Source organism: Vulpes lagopus, chromosome 21 (assembly GCF_018345385.1).
Source record: "Vulpes lagopus strain Blue_001 chromosome 21, ASM1834538v1, whole genome shotgun sequence".
NCBI classification, from domain to species: domain Eukaryota; kingdom Metazoa; phylum Chordata; class Mammalia; order Carnivora; family Canidae; genus Vulpes; species Vulpes lagopus.
This window is the reverse complement of record NC_054844.1, coordinates 1,595,161-1,610,771: the sequence shown is the minus strand read 5'-3', so window position 1 is coordinate 1,610,771 and position 15,611 is coordinate 1,595,161. Positions and strand designations below refer to the sequence as shown.

The following is a 15,611-nucleotide window of genomic DNA, read 5'->3' as shown; positions in this document are numbered from 1 at the left end:
AGGCTGCCGATGACCCAGCCCTTCCCTTGACTCTGGATCCCACTTTGCATTCTGTTTTCCACTCTTCTCCACTGCTGAGTCCTGGCCCACCCAGTTCCATCACCAAGATCAATGGTGAAGCTAAGCAGTCCTTCCCAATGTTCGGGCCTGCCATCAAGTAGGCTGTCAACCCTGTAGACTCACCTTGTCTCTTTAGCAAGCACACAGAAAACTTTTGGGGTGTGTTGCCATAAAAATAATGGCATCTTCCTTATAGTCCCTTCCTTAGACTTTCTTATGCAACCTGCCTCTTTCCGGAGTGCTGGGATGCAACAGGGAGGTTTCTTAAATTAATCCTGTCAAAATAGCCTTCGAGTTCTTTTGGAGCAGGGATTTTTTTTCTTTCTTTCTTTCTTTCTTTTTTTTTTTTATCTCACAAGACACAAACTGTTCAAGGGAAGAACTGGGAACAAAGACAGCTCAAGAGGACTGGAGGGAGTTGGAGAGCATTTAGAGGAGAGAGTGGAAATGATTGATGGGCTGGGAAGTGGGACCGCAGCAGAGAGGTGAGAGGCAGAGGGTGACTTAACTGGGAGAAGAGCAGGCTGACAGGTGACCTAGTAGCAGGCTTCAAGTTGGTGAAGGGTTAGGATGTGAAGGCTGGCGATTAGCTGACTCCCCATCACCACCAGAGAAGAAAAGACACTTAAAGAGAGGGGAAGGGAAGCATGAAGCTGCCAGAGGAAACTCTGACCACAGAGTGTGGTGAATACAGCAAGAAGTTGGGTCGTGGGGTCCCCCACCTGGCGCCTGCTCCCACGAGCCAGGCACTGGGTGGTGCAGGTGCTGAAATGTCTAGCTCTGAGGCTCCCAGTCACTAGTGCTCCAATCAGCACTTGGACAGCAGCATCCACATCTCTGTGTTCAGAATGCAGTTTCCTCGGTCCCACCTAGATTCCTGGGTTCAGAATGTCTGGGTGGGAAGTCCAGGAGTCTGTTTTTAACAAATTCTCCCAGAGGAGTCTTAGGAGAGTCATTGAGAACCAAGGCTGGTATATGGAGAAAGAGAAAACACCTCCCCAAATTCCTCCTTTCCCCTTCAGCATCCAGCAAGGTGTTTCACCACCCATGGGAGCCTTGATTCCTCTCCTTAGGCATAGGCATGAAGCTGCTGGAGGAAATGCTCATCCCACCTTTTGTTCCTGACTTCACTAGCAGGGACCAGGGTCCTGGGTGACAGCTTTGTGGAGTCAGCCAGCACTGAGGAGTCCCAGAAAACTCCATCCCTGCCCTGGTGGGGCTGGAGTGCAAAGAGGCTGGGAGTCAAGAGACTAACCATTTCGCTCATAAGCAGGTCATTTTTCCTCTCCTGGTCTGGTGTCCTCTGGAAATAGAAGAGGATTTAGTTGATCCCCAAAGTTTTTCAGGTATTCCCTTCTGTCTACACTGGTTGTTTGAGGGATTGGATCTCACAAAGAGCTCCTGAAGAATGTACAATCTTAGGTCCAGTGCAGTATCTCAGAGTGCAGGAATAGTTCAAACTTGGTGATTTTTTTCTTTTTATATAATGTGCACTGGAGAGTTGGGACAAATGAAGAAGCATATATGCCTATCCCCAGTTAACTTGGCTCATGTGTGAGGCTGCTGCTTGCCACATGTAACTACAGACACCCATTTCTTTCACTTGGAGGCAGCATACCAAACTACAGATCCTGTTCTTTGGCCTTGGAACAGGTTTTTGTATATTTTTTAATGTGGAGCCTGTAATCAAAGACTACCATTCATAGGAATGTTGCAGGGAGGAATCATTATTATTTCGTAGCCTTATTTGCTTTATCCTTATTGAGATAGGCCCGAAAGACTACAGTGGTATTAAAAAACAAAAACAAAAAAGCTCCAATGGCAATTAATTAATTATTAACTTTGCTTCTAAGGTATTGGAGACCCTGGTACTTAAAAAAATAATAATGATGTTTTGGTATAAGAAAAATTTCTAGTTGTCTAACCCCAGCATCTAGTCCAGCCTTCCTCCATAGTAACTGAACTTTGATTTTCACCTGGGCATATTGCTACCTAGACTAAAAAGACTGGATTTTCTACTCTCGTATAAGACTTGGTGGCAATTTCTGGCCAATGAGAGATGTAAACTAAAATACTGTATGCTCTAATTTAATAAAACCTCCTTAAAGGAGAGAGATGAGCCTTTTTTCTTCCTTCTTTCCTCTTTCCTGTTTCCTGGAATGCAGTTGTAATGGCTGGAATTCCAGCAGCCACAATAGACTATACACTGGAAGCGAAGGGTTGGTGATGGCTAAACAAGTCTCAATGACCATGAATCTGTCATCCCAGCCCATCTTTCTTTAGACAGAGGCTTGAGAGAAAAATAAAGCCACAATTATTTTTTTTTTCATTTATGCAGCTGAAAAAGACACAGGAAAAAACACAGATTTTAAAGTCAGACTGGGTGTGACTTCCAGCTCTGCCTCTGATTAATCATGATCTTGACCAAGTTATCCTCTTGATTTTCAATTTCTTCATTTGCAAATTAGAATAATCTCTCCCTCACAGGCTATTTATAGATATTAGCTATCATATATATAAGGTGTCTTATTTAGTACCTAGCACATTGTAGTGCTTAAAAGTGGTGGCTGTGTGTATGTGTGTGTGTGTGTGTGTGTGTGTGTGTGCATGTGTGTCCATCTGGCCCAGACACTGTGCTATGCTCTGTGGGTATATAGATAAATATAGTGTGCCCCTGCCTTCACTCATAGGCTTGGGGGAGTATCTTAGTGTCACACAGGGGCCTAGTCACAAAGCATGCACCTGTCTACATGCCATGATGCAGACTTGGGTGATTAAGATCTGTTGTGCACATCAGAAATTGAAGGTTTCTCTCTTAGAGTGGGGCTTTTGGCCTTTGCTCCCTCAGACTTGCCACTTGGTATTTCCTTCCCATTCCTTTACTCCTCTGAATCCTGCCTACTTTTGTGGCCCATCAACATCCTCTCTCTTCCACAGAGCCATCTAAGCTATTGCAGCCATTCCTTGACATTTTACTAAATTTATCTCAGCAAATACTACACAGTTCAGGGCTTACCATACTCTCCTAATAGGTGTGTGTGTGTGTGTGTGTGTGTGTGTATTTGCATGCATGTGCATGTGTGTGCACAAGGGTGGGTGTACTTGTACATGTACGTGTGCACCCATCCTTTCCAGCTAGACTATAATCTTAAAGACAGAGACCATGTTTTAGAATATTTTTTATGTGGAATATGTAGTAGGTGCTGAGTATTGTCGTTGAGAAAGCAGAGTTTGGCAGTTTAAAAAATTTTTTCCCTGAGAGCTATTTCAGGCTTATGGTCTGGTCCTTCTCCATCTCCTGTGACTACAGACTGTGTGATGAGGCAGAAAAGGAAAGAGTGAGGAGAATGAGAGATGATGTGGCTCAGAGGTGAACGCATCACCTGACCCGGGCTCTGAGCCCAGCGGCTAGGGCAACTTTGCTAGGCAGACTCGGGGGAGATTTTCTCCTGCCCAGGTGCGAACCAGATGATAAGAGATGGTTTCTCACCCTAAGGAAATCTCCACATAAAAATTATCTTCATCAAAACCCTCCCAGTGGCTGTAACATGCTGTTAGTCATATGTGATAATAGCCCAGGGGTGAGTAGGTGTCAGGCATCTAAGATGAACTGTCTCTTTCTATCTGGAGTGAACTCTTGAATTCCCATATATTCGAATTTCAGCTCACAGAGGGCCATGACCCTCACCCTCAGAGCCACCCCTGACTTTTCTTGCCCCTTGTCACACCCTCTCCCTGGAGAGCTCATAGCTTTGCCTACCCTCAGGAGTTCCCTGTAAGGATCAGGAGACATGCTGCCTTGCAGGATTTCCAGCTCTAGAAATCCACCTTAGCTGATCTGATAATACACTGGGAAGATCTTGAAAAACTCCAGATAGAATTATCCCTCCCCTACCCCATGTCATTCTTATGTTTTTATAAATCCCACATTATTTTGACCTGGCTCGACTGCTGCCATCATCCATTCCCAATAATTTAGTAACCTGTGCTAATAAAGCCAATTAGGGCTGTCAGAGGGAATGTGTATTGTGTGGCTCCTCCTCATCCCTTCTCAGTGAAGTCTTTCTCAGGCTGCTGGGATGCTCAATAGAGGGGTACTTCAGAGTGCCCACTATAGGCCCCACATTAGGGTCTTCTCTCCACCCTCCCCATCTTCCTGTTTTCCAGAATTTTCTTTCTTCCCTCTTTCCTTCCCTCTGTGAAGGAATAGATATAATGTGTATGGGGGAGGCCAGAGAAGATAACCTGGGAGTGTTCTATCAGCCTGAGAGTCCTCATCTTCCTCATCTTGGTGTGGATGGGCCTCCTCCCAAGGCAGCCCTAACCCATCAGTCAGTTGCCTCAGCCCCAGGGTTCCTGCCTCTGGCATGAGTCCTCAGACCTCAATGAGAGGGAAGATCAGAGTGAAGGTAGATACCTCTCCTTGTAGCTCATTTTCTTCTGTGATCCTTGTGATTCTGAAGGTCTCTACATGAATGTATATAAGAATAAAGAAAATAGATCAGAAAGATTAATGCAAAGGGGAAAATGCAACTTTTGCAGGCATCTCTGAGAGTTAGTCTGTGACTCAAGACTGTGTGGTGACAATCAAGGAACACACCTTGCTATAGGAACACACCTGCAGCTCCTTTGGAAGAGGTTGGGAGAGATTCTGGGGGTCAGCGAGGTCCACATTATTAAAATAAGCCCATACCTGGGTGGGACAGCCTACTGCAGACTTAGCAAGGATCAAAAGAGGGAGTAAATTAAGTCATTTTGTGGAAATGTACCATGGACTGCTTGTATAAACAAAGATATGAATAATGATTTCTTAAGACAATTCATAAAATAGGTACAGAAGCAAAATAGTCTTGTTTTCTGCCAAAAATCTCATTCAACTTGAAACGGATCATTGAACACTCTTGCCATGGCTTGCTGGGAGTTCCAGCTCTTAAAATGAAAGGGGAGTGGTAATGGGGACCACCATGCTGGACTCAGTTCTGAGCAAATAGGAAGAGCTGGTTGCAGTAAGAGCATCATGGAAGAGAGCAGCTAGTCACCCTAGGGTTCCTACTCATAAACAGAATACACCCCATAGATACCAGGAAAGATGTTGCAGAAAGTGCAGAAAAGAGAATGGTCTTAAGATTCCATGAGAGTCTCTGAAAGGGAAGATATTTATGAAGAGCAGAACAAGCAGAGGCTTGTGGAGGATGCTGAGACCAATGTCTTGCATCCTGCAGGGAGAAGGAGAATAGGATATGAGAATGGCCTATAGGCTCAAAGCACCACAACAAATGCAATTACAGAGGAATTAAACACATGCATTTACATTATCTACCTGAATTAAAGGGTTAAAGTCTGTCTTGACCAATTTTATCCTAAATAGTGGAAGAACCTCCTGATGTTTTCTTAGAGTTTTTGACAGTGATCTTAGTGAAATTATGGAATGTGCGTAGAGGGGCCAGAGAAAACAAACATTTTGATTTTCTAAAGTCTGATGGTTCTAGAATAGTAAACTTGATGTTACTCCCTGACACACTCTTAGAATAAATTCCCTAAAAGGAAGTGTATGTGTACTTTAGAATGGAATCATTAATTTTAGGAACACACCAAATTAACTAGATTTTCTTTAGCTGTGAGATTACTAGGCCTTAGATCAAATCAATACCTAAGATATTAGTGTTAATTTCAATAAGGCATTTGGAACATCTGTCATGATATCTGTATGGAAAAATGTGGAAAATAGGTTTGTGATTGATTGGCCAACTCTAATCAAAGAATGTGGGTTAACAGATTGATGTCAATCTGGAGAGAAGCCTCTAGTTTAATGCAATGGTGCCGAGGCCTTGTCAACATGTCTACCATTGAAACTGGAAAAAGGAAACCTCACATTTGTTGAAGATACAGAGTCAGGAGAAATGACTAATGCCACAAGTAGAAAAAAAATATATTTACAAGATCCATGCTGGCTTCTTACTTAACACAGCAGGAGACCAAACATGCTTGACAAACTTCCTAAGAATTTCCAAATAAAATACCTATAAACATACCAACAAGTTTAAAATTGCCAATTACATTATAAATTATGGAGTAGTCAAGAGCATACATCAAAGAACAAGTGGTATTCTTACCAGTGCAACTGGATGGCTTGCGAGGCACATTCCTGGCCTGTATTCCACACATCTACCTACTGACAGTCCCCAAAGAACTGGACTGTTAGATAAGGTATAATTCAGATAGAAAAATATTATGAAACATATTAAGATTATGCAAGGCCTCAGAAAATAAACCATTCATATCTTCCTCCTGAGACAATAAATCAATTAATCCTTAATATTCAGGCAACTGAAATGAATCAAAATCAAGGACTCGAGGATAGTATAAAATGGACCAATGGTGAACTTGAAACCAATTAAATAGAGCTAGGGCATAATAATCAAGAGCTCAGGCTCTGGGATCAGAGAGACCAGCAAATGAATCCTAGCTCTGCCACTTACTAATTGTGGGACTATGCAAGAGCTATTTAACCTCTGTGAATCTCACTGAAAAAGTGAGATTTCTATAAAGATTAAGTAAAAAATGTGGCTAAAGTACTTGATGCAGTTCCTGACATATAGCAAGTACCTAATAAATTTAGCTTTTATTGATCCTGTTAACTTTGTTAACTGTGGTTACAGAATAGAAATTAGAATTAATTTTAAATATACTACATTTTGAGGAATAATTGTATAAAAATTGAGCATATAATACAAGATTAAATTAATAATGACAAGGAAATAGTGAATGCTCAAAGAAATCAAGTATTACATGTATTTAAAATATATCATATATGCTTGTCTTAATTAGGGGAGCTATAACATAGTTTTGTTTTGGACTTCTTGAATTATAGAAATTTTGTTGCATATGCATATAATAAGTGTAAAGGTTAAAAATCAGGGTTTCTTTTTTAACTTTTAAGAACACCAAGAGGTTAAAATATAGCCCATAAAACAAAAACTGAGAAAATAAATATACACAAAGATATCCAGAAGCACAAAATAAAATGGCAAAAGTAAGGTCAAACATATCAACTGTGGTAAAATATGTGAGTTAAATGTTCTTATTAAAAGTCTTAAACTCTCAAATTTAGATTAGAAAATAAAACCCAACCATGTTGTTGTACAGACTCATGAAAGATAAATGATACAGAAAGGATAAAAATAAAATTAATTAATGATTTAGAAAACAGTCTAAGAATAGATTTGATAAATATATCAAGGAGCTATGGCTCTGAAATAAAAAATTATGTGATCTCTGGAAAGTTTAGAAATAAAAAAATAAAAATAATAAGGAAGCATAATATATACAAAGGAGATTCTAAGGTTAAGAGAATGGATGCTATTCATAGTTGTATGCTAATAAATTTAAAAATCTCAATTGCAACTTTATGGACAAATTAGTCTCAACTTTAGATCATTTGTCCAAAACACAGAAAATGATTAAAATTAAAAATTTATAGGCAGATAGCCTCTCCTCTGCTGTTCTGCTCACTGTGTATTCGATAAATTTCCATCTCCTTAAAAAATTTTATTTAGTAAAAATAGCATTATCTTGACAAAATTGTCACAAAGAAGATTATAGCAATCTTACATATGTACACAGATGAAAAATAAATTGAATCCAGTGAATTCATAATTAGGTAGGATATATACAATGAACTCAATAACTATTTGATGTTAGGTAATTTATTACTTTAATGTATCACATTAGTGAATCAATTAAAAAAATAATGCATAATGCAATAATATCCAATATCCATTTTATTTTTTTTAAGTTTTATTTATTCACTCTTGAGAGACACAGAGAGAGAGAGAGAGAGGCAGAGACACAGGCAGAGGGAGAAGCAGGCTCCATGCAGGGAGCCCAATGTGGGACTCAATCCCGGGACTCCAGGATCACGCCCTGGGCCAAAGGCAGGTGCTAAACCACTGAGCCACCCAGGTGTCCCCCAATATCCATTTTAAATAAACTCAGTATATACTAGAAATAGAATGATACATAACATGATTTTTTAAAAAGTATCTAAAACCAACAGCAAACGTTTAATGATGAAACTCTGGAGGAATTTGTTTCAAATCAGGAACAAGAACGAGGTGCACTAGAATCATTGCTAACTAACATTGTAAAGGTCTAGGGGATGCAACAAAGCAGAAAGCAGAAGAAGATAAAAATTGTCAGTATTTGCAACCAATATGATTATAGGCTAGAAAATCCAACTAAAAATGATTAAGATTAATAAAATCACATGGAGGTGGCTGGATATGATATAAATACTTGAAAAATTAGTAGCTTTTTAAAGTATCCAAAATTAAATACATGAGACTATATGACAAATTTAACTGAAAGATATAGAACGTAGTTTGAATAAATGGAAACATGGAAAGAGGGAACATTATGGAGATGTTCACTCAGATATTTTCAAATTAATTCATAACTTTAATTCTATTCAACAACCCAGGATAGTTCTGGAGGGTGGAGGTAGTGAGAAGAACATTTGACAAAAGATAGTTCTAGAATTTATCTGGAGCAATAAACAGGTAGAATTTACCAAGAAAAACATATAGAGAACACTAGTGAGGAAAGGATTCTTTCCTATATAAGAAAATGTATTACTAGCATTAAATAGAATAGTATAGGTAAAGGAATCCACAGGTAGAGCAGTGAAACAAAACAGCTAGGAAGTAAACTCTGGTTATATTTGCTGATATATAGAATAAAATTCTTGAAAACAAATGTGCCCCAAACCTTCTTGTAATGGCAACATTTTCAAAGTGGAAAACTAGAGCCCTAAAGTACTGCATCAGTTCAGAGGCAAAGGAGAAAATGCATCTGTTGTATCTGTAATGTAGCTCATACTGTATATTAGAAAACAAAATCTGTTTTCCCTTACAAAAGTAGTTTAAAATTACCTCCAGGGGATCCCTGGGTGGCGCAGCGGTTTGGCGCCTGCCTTTGGCCCAGGGCGCGATCCTGGAGACCCGGGATCGAATCCCACGTCAGACTCCCGGTGCATGGAGCCTGCTTCTTCCTCTGCCTGTGTCTCTGCCTCTCTCTCTCTCTCTCTCTGTGACTATCATAAATAAATAATAAAATAAAATAAAATAAAATAAAATTACCTCCAATTCATGTACGGTAAAAAGAACCTTAAAATGTTTCTCAAAAAAATTGAAATTAAAAAAAAAATAAATAAATAAAAAAAAATAAAAATAAAAAATAAAAAAAAAATTGAAATTAGGCTATGTCTTATTTAGGGGCAAATATAGCTCTTAAGAATCTACTATATAATAAAGGAAGCAATAAAATCCATCTAAAGGAAGTAGATGAGTGAATGTGCTCAGTAATTAATTATTTGGGAGAAAAATAACTTTACTTATCTACCTTATATATTCAGCCAAAACAAACTAAATAAGCATAGAAAATAATAAACCATAAAAATTAGGGGAAAATGAATATTTAACTGCTCTCATAATTAGAAAGGGCTTTTTAAACATAAAGGTAATGGGAAAGATTAAGAGATTTGGTGCATAAAAATATAAAACTTTTACACAGAGACCTTTAGAATGCAAACACAACTTGGAAGATATTTCTTAAAATGATTGGATTAATATTTCTCTTGGATAAGGAGATCTGAGAAATCAGTAAGAAAAACACTCACACGCCTATTGAAAAATTGGGCAAAGGACATAAACAGATTCATTCACAACTTGACTAGTAAAATCAACCTGACTAGTAAAAACAAAAATACAAATTAAAACAAGATGCCATTTTTTACTTATTGAATTGAGAAAGATTTATTTTAAAACCTAGCATATTAGCCAAAGTTTTGGTGAAGTGGACTCTCACATAGAAATAAAAAAAAATTATAACCTTCCTGGAAATAATTTATACAAATACTCTAGGTCTTTGAAATGTTTCTACCCTTTCACTAATAATTTTCCTTTTAGGAATCTAGGCTAAGAAAATAATTAGGTGGTGATTTATATTTATGTACAGTTTTCATTGCAACATTATGTATAATAGCAAAAAAAATGGAAATAAACTAACATCAAAGTAGAATGTTTAAATAAATTGTGTTATAATTCATGTGACGAGCTAATAAAAATTATGTTTTTAAAGCTTACAAGTCAAAATGCTCATTGTACATTAATAGGAGGATATAAAACATGGACAGCATAATAACAAAGATTAAAAGGCAAATAAATATGCATAATTTTACATTTTCTATACTGTACAAAAATAAATTCAATAATCTGTGAATAAAAGTTCTGGACCACAACTAATGAGATAAATTTATTATTAGAAATGTAAGGTTCTGCACGCAAGCTCAAAAAATAATCCTTTTCCTAACTTAACTGTTGTGTTTATGGAAAAAAACCAGGGGCTTTAGTTGCCTCCACAATTGGTGATGACATCTTAACCAAAGCAGACCTGGGTCGCCTTCATGGTGGGCTGTGGTATCCAGGTGGGGGAGACAACAGTCTCCTGTCCTCTGTACAGGTCAAACCACATCTTGAGCTTGGGCTGTCCATGGTTTCAGGGGCTAAGGAGATTCCTCATCTCATCTTGGTGGCATGCAATGAGGGCAACTAGAGGAGCCATCTGGAAACCCTGTTACATAAGGGTCTATGGAGATTTTGCCTAGAGAGAAGAATATTTAGGGACAGGTAATAGCTGATTTCAATTACATGACAGGGCTGTCACAAAGAAAAATTAGTCTAATTTGAAGGGACTTCAGGAAGCAGAACTAGTTCTTGGGGAGGAGTTAAATGGACACAATTTGAGAATAATATAGGGTAGGAGTTATAATAATTCAATGTGTGAACAAACGAGAGTTCATCTTGAAAAATGGTAAACTGCCCAGGACAACAGGGCTGAACAGCTCTCCTTGAGGAGTGATCATGAAAGACTTCATTGAGCAGAAATTGGCCTAGAAGCCATTGACAGACCCTTCCAACAGTAAGTCTGCAGTTTCATCAATGACTGACTAGAGGTCAGACAAAAGCATGGAAAGTAGCACAGATTCTCAGGCCAGCGGTTCTCTTTCCTATGCCACAGAATCATTTCATCTGTGAAAAACAGATTGTGAGGCCCCACCTCCAGAGTTTCTGATTCAGTTGGTCTGGGTTGGGACCTTGGAGACTGTATTTCTAACAAGCTTCAGGTGATGCTGATGCTGCTGGTCCGGGGACCACACTTAGAGATCACTTAGAGTAACAAATTGTAGCGTGGCGGGGGGGTGGGGGGAGTGGGGGGGTTGAGCCTATAGCCTAATTATATAAAAAGCCCACCAACAATATATGGCATATGGGAGACACATGCTAAATGATAACTGACTCTCTTATCTACAACTCTTGGACTGTATTATTGAAATTTGTGGAATTAAATCACAGGCTGCTTAGAGGTCTGAATTTGTACCCTGATGATAGGACAGCTTTAACACCAGGCCAAATAAATTGAGGCAGATCACCGAAAGTCTCTAAGGGAAGCAAGTGCTGTGATTTTCTTCTATTTTTCCATTTTTTAGCTGCTCTGACATGGGAAAGTTCACTGTCACTTAGAAATTCAGAAAGGAGCTATAGTATTGGTCCCAGGCTTCGGAATGGCTCACATTTGGCTTTTTAAATTTTTTCTGCCTTGCTGGATGATTGCTTATGTTTATTATTGTTTTCTTGACTCTAAAAGAAAGCCTTCCTCAGTGAAACACCTTGTCTGATGACAGCATAGTTCATGACACAAAAAACCACAGATGAGCCCCAAAAGTTTGAGGATGTCCCCAGTATCTCTGAGTAATTCTAATGAGGATGCACACCTCTTGTGATTGTCTCCATTCAAAGTGAGCCTCCTTTATTTGAGTTTTCAGCTAATTGGTCTGGGAAGGAATAGCCTTCACCCCACCCCCGACCCCCCCTGCTGCCCTCTTCCCAAGCTTCTGATATGTGGAGTGTGAGCAAACTAGCATACTGTGAGCTCAATACACTCTCAGTTGCCATGGCACTGGGGAGGAATCTGGTTCCTATAGCAACATCAGGTTGACTCAGTGCACCTTATACCACAGGCAGATCTTGAGCAGTAGCTTATTTGATTTCAGGTCAGTCTGGGAGAGATGGGTATGTGTAGTACTGAAAACTATCAGTTTGCCCAGTCTTTCCTGTCTGCCATCTTCTCCATATCATCAAAATAAAAAATAATAATAATTTCACATGCCCTTTCTTTAACCTATAAAAATAAACCAAAGTATTACCTTAATACCTTCTTTTTTTTTTTTTTTTTTTTTCAAAAACTAAGCCTAATTTGAGCTGACTCTCCTGGTTTCATTAACTTGGTATAATTAGAGGTTACAGGATATTTTTTTTTAAAGATTTTATTTATTTATTCATGATAGAGAGAGAGAGAGAGAGAGAGAGGCAGAGACACAGGCAGAGGGAGAAGCAGGCTCCACGCACCGGGAGCCCGACGCGGGACTCGACCCCGGGTCCCCAGGACCGCGCCCCGGGCCAAAGGCAGGCGCCAAACCGCTGCGCCACCCAGGGATCCCCCTTAATACCTTCTTAAGATTAAGGTTAAGGTGTAGTTTAGAGAGTCAGTTCCTAGTTTTGCCCCATTCTAAAACCAATCCACCCATTGGCATGCCTTGTCTCTAGCTCATCCTGACCCACTAGTTAGAGACTGAACATTTTACTTACCAGCACTCATTTTCATTTTCTCCTTTTTTTCTGGTTAGTGTTCCCTAACTTCCTTTGGGTCCTGCCTTTCTTCCATGGTGTGCTAGAATTTTCTGGTATTGGAATGTTGATTGCAATATTGAGGAAATTTGGCCATTTTTGGTTATACTGAGGTTTTTATTGTCATGGCGATCGTTGTTTTTACCCTTTTCTGCTTTCATGTTATTTGTGGCTTCCATTGAAGCTTTCCTAAATTCTCCATGCCTTCCTTAAACCTGCTTGTTTTCGTGTGACTGGGAACTGGGTGTTACTGTTTGTTCATTGATGAGCGTGAAGCAGGCTGATGTGCCGGGTAGGCTGCCAAAACATGGCTTTCCAGGCCACCATCCCTCCACCTCTCACTCTAGCGTGTCCTAGGCCACACCATGTTGCCCTTTCAAGCCTGGCTGCTAGGTGGGAATCCAGCCAGGGGTGGTTTCCCCATTGCTGAGCCTTGACAGAACAGTCAGGGCTCCCTAGCAGCTCACACCCACATAGAGGTCACCACCTCTACAGTTTGTCCTCTCCTTCTCTGTCCATTCCAGAGTGGGCTCCTTAGCCATTCATGTAACAGCCAGAGAATACTAATAGAGCTAATACCCACAGCTGCATAAATGACACATTAGCATGAGGTGACAAACCATCTCCCATCAGTGTCAGCCCTGCTGTATCCAAACAGCACAGTCAGGAAAACAAACAAGGCTGAAAGTCATTCCTTCAGTCTCCAAGTCATACATCCAGTAGAAGCTGGACTCTTGGAATACCAGGTGGTTCTACACCAGGGTTTGTGGCAGGGGAGCCTCAGAGTTTGGCAACATTGCGTGGGAATCGGGTAGCAAGAATAACAAAGTGCTTTCAGTGATAGTATACGTTTTGATTTGTACGAAAGCTTTTGGAGAGAAGTTTAGTATCCCATTTTCCAGATGGGGAAGCTGAAACTGAGTGGTGAGTGATTTATCAAGGTGATGTTCCTAAGGAAGAGTCAGAGCTGGAACATAAACCTGGGTCCACGGCTTACTTCTCACACCTGCCCTTCTCTCTGGGCCGTAGATGGGCTGAGCAGCCACCCAGGAAGTCGCTCGGCTGCACTGCTGCAATATTGGACGGTGTCTCCCCTGCGTGCAACCTTGTCAGGCTGGGTTGACCTGAGATGTGTTGGGCACAGATATGGCTCAGCTAGGGAACTGCTGATGGAAATGTCACCCAGTGTCCTGGCCTCGCTTGGGGTCTGGCCTCGCCTCCAGCTCCTGTGGGACCTTGAGTCAGGGCATCAGCCACCAGTAGACTGCATCTTAGCTTTCTTACTACAAAGTGAAAGACTCCTTAAGGTCACGTTCATTTGTATCACCCTCTGATTAGAAAGCTCTTTGTTGATGAGCACGTTTCCTTTTTAAGGTATTTTCAGCTTCCCATTTATAGTCAATATTGAATTATCCCCGTGGGTCTGTCCAGACCCCTGCCATCTATACTCTCCACACATCACACCACAAGGATGCTTTTTATTAGTTATTATTATCAAATTGAGTCCTGGCCTTAGTATTTTGCTAATGTGCTCAGTAGGACCAGAGGCTTTCTGACAGTGGTAACCTAGTCAGTGCAGAGCCCTTGGCCCTGCTGGTATTGTCCTGAGCTCATGGGTAACTCCCAGGCTAACCACACTTGAAAGCAGAAGTGTTGGCCAGGCCACATGGATTGAGAGCTATCTTTTTTTTTCCCAGGGGTGAAACCAGTCAGGATCTTCTCACATGGGAGGATTGTAAGAGATTAAACCAACCTGGGCACTGTCAGAGAAGAAACAAACCACCCAGCAAGCAAATGAGAAGGGATAGGAAGTGGGCCAGACAGGGGCCCCATGCAGCATCCTTTGCCTAGCACCTTGCCCGGTGGTTGACAAACTCACGGGCATTTGATAAAATTTCGGTTGAATTACCACAATTGCTCAGATAGTAGGAGAAGCTGAGCCCAAATGGAGTCTCTCTTTAAAGCCTCAGCCTTGGGGAAACGGTATCTTTTTTTGCCAGTAGAAAGCGTACTGCCATCCAGGCTACAAGGGACTAAAAGTCCAGGTGGGAGCCCTCGCTGTGTGATGTTAGGCAAGTCATTGAGCTCCAAGCCTTGGATCATGAGGACAAGTACCCCTTCCTCTCAGACTTGTTGCCAAGTCCTTACAAAATGCGCCTGAGCTTGGGGAGGGAGCGGGGCAGGTGATGGTGGGGAGAACAGGGGTAAGGTCTTAACTTCATATCCCCAACACGTGGCATAGTGCTGGTGCTTGCCAAGGTCTCAACAAAAAAAATGGTGGTTGGATAGATGAATAGATGGGAAGACAAATAAATGAACAGGGAACGTTCTGGGAGCTGTGGAAGACAAACTTCACTTACTTTGAAACGGTTGTCCTGCCTTTCTGTAACAGGCCAAAGGCCAGAGCCCTGCTGTCAGCTTCTGTCCAGAGAAGCCCCGGAGGGAAGCGTGGAGCACTAAACTGACCCAGAAACACTCAGGCACACAGCTTCCATTGGGGTTCTACTGCTCTGGGCTAAGTGACGCTACATCTGTAGCTAGAAGCAAGCATATGTTCCAGGCACACCTTTCTGCCCAGAAAAACCTCAGCCTCTGGCCTGCTCAGCAGAGAAGGGGTGGGAGGCGGTGGCAGCCCCAAAAGTGCAGCGCACCGAGGCCCCACACGAAATGTGTTCTGCTGCCTGCTGGCTGGAGATGGATGACAGTAATCACAGAGACGATAATCTGGCCTTTTCTTTCAGGCCCACCTGCTGCTGCTGTTGTCATGTTCTGGGCTCTGCTGCCATCCTCTGCAGTGCTGGGGCCTGC

General features: G+C 41.0%; 1 protein-coding gene across 50 annotated transcripts in view; it reads left to right on the top strand.

Annotated features, from left to right (window-relative positions):
* The window catches only part of CACNA1C (calcium voltage-gated channel subunit alpha1 C), a 760,002-nt gene that overhangs the window by 390,804 nt on the left and 353,587 nt on the right, over positions 1-15,611 (top strand). The gene's annotated exons all lie outside the window — the stretch shown is intronic.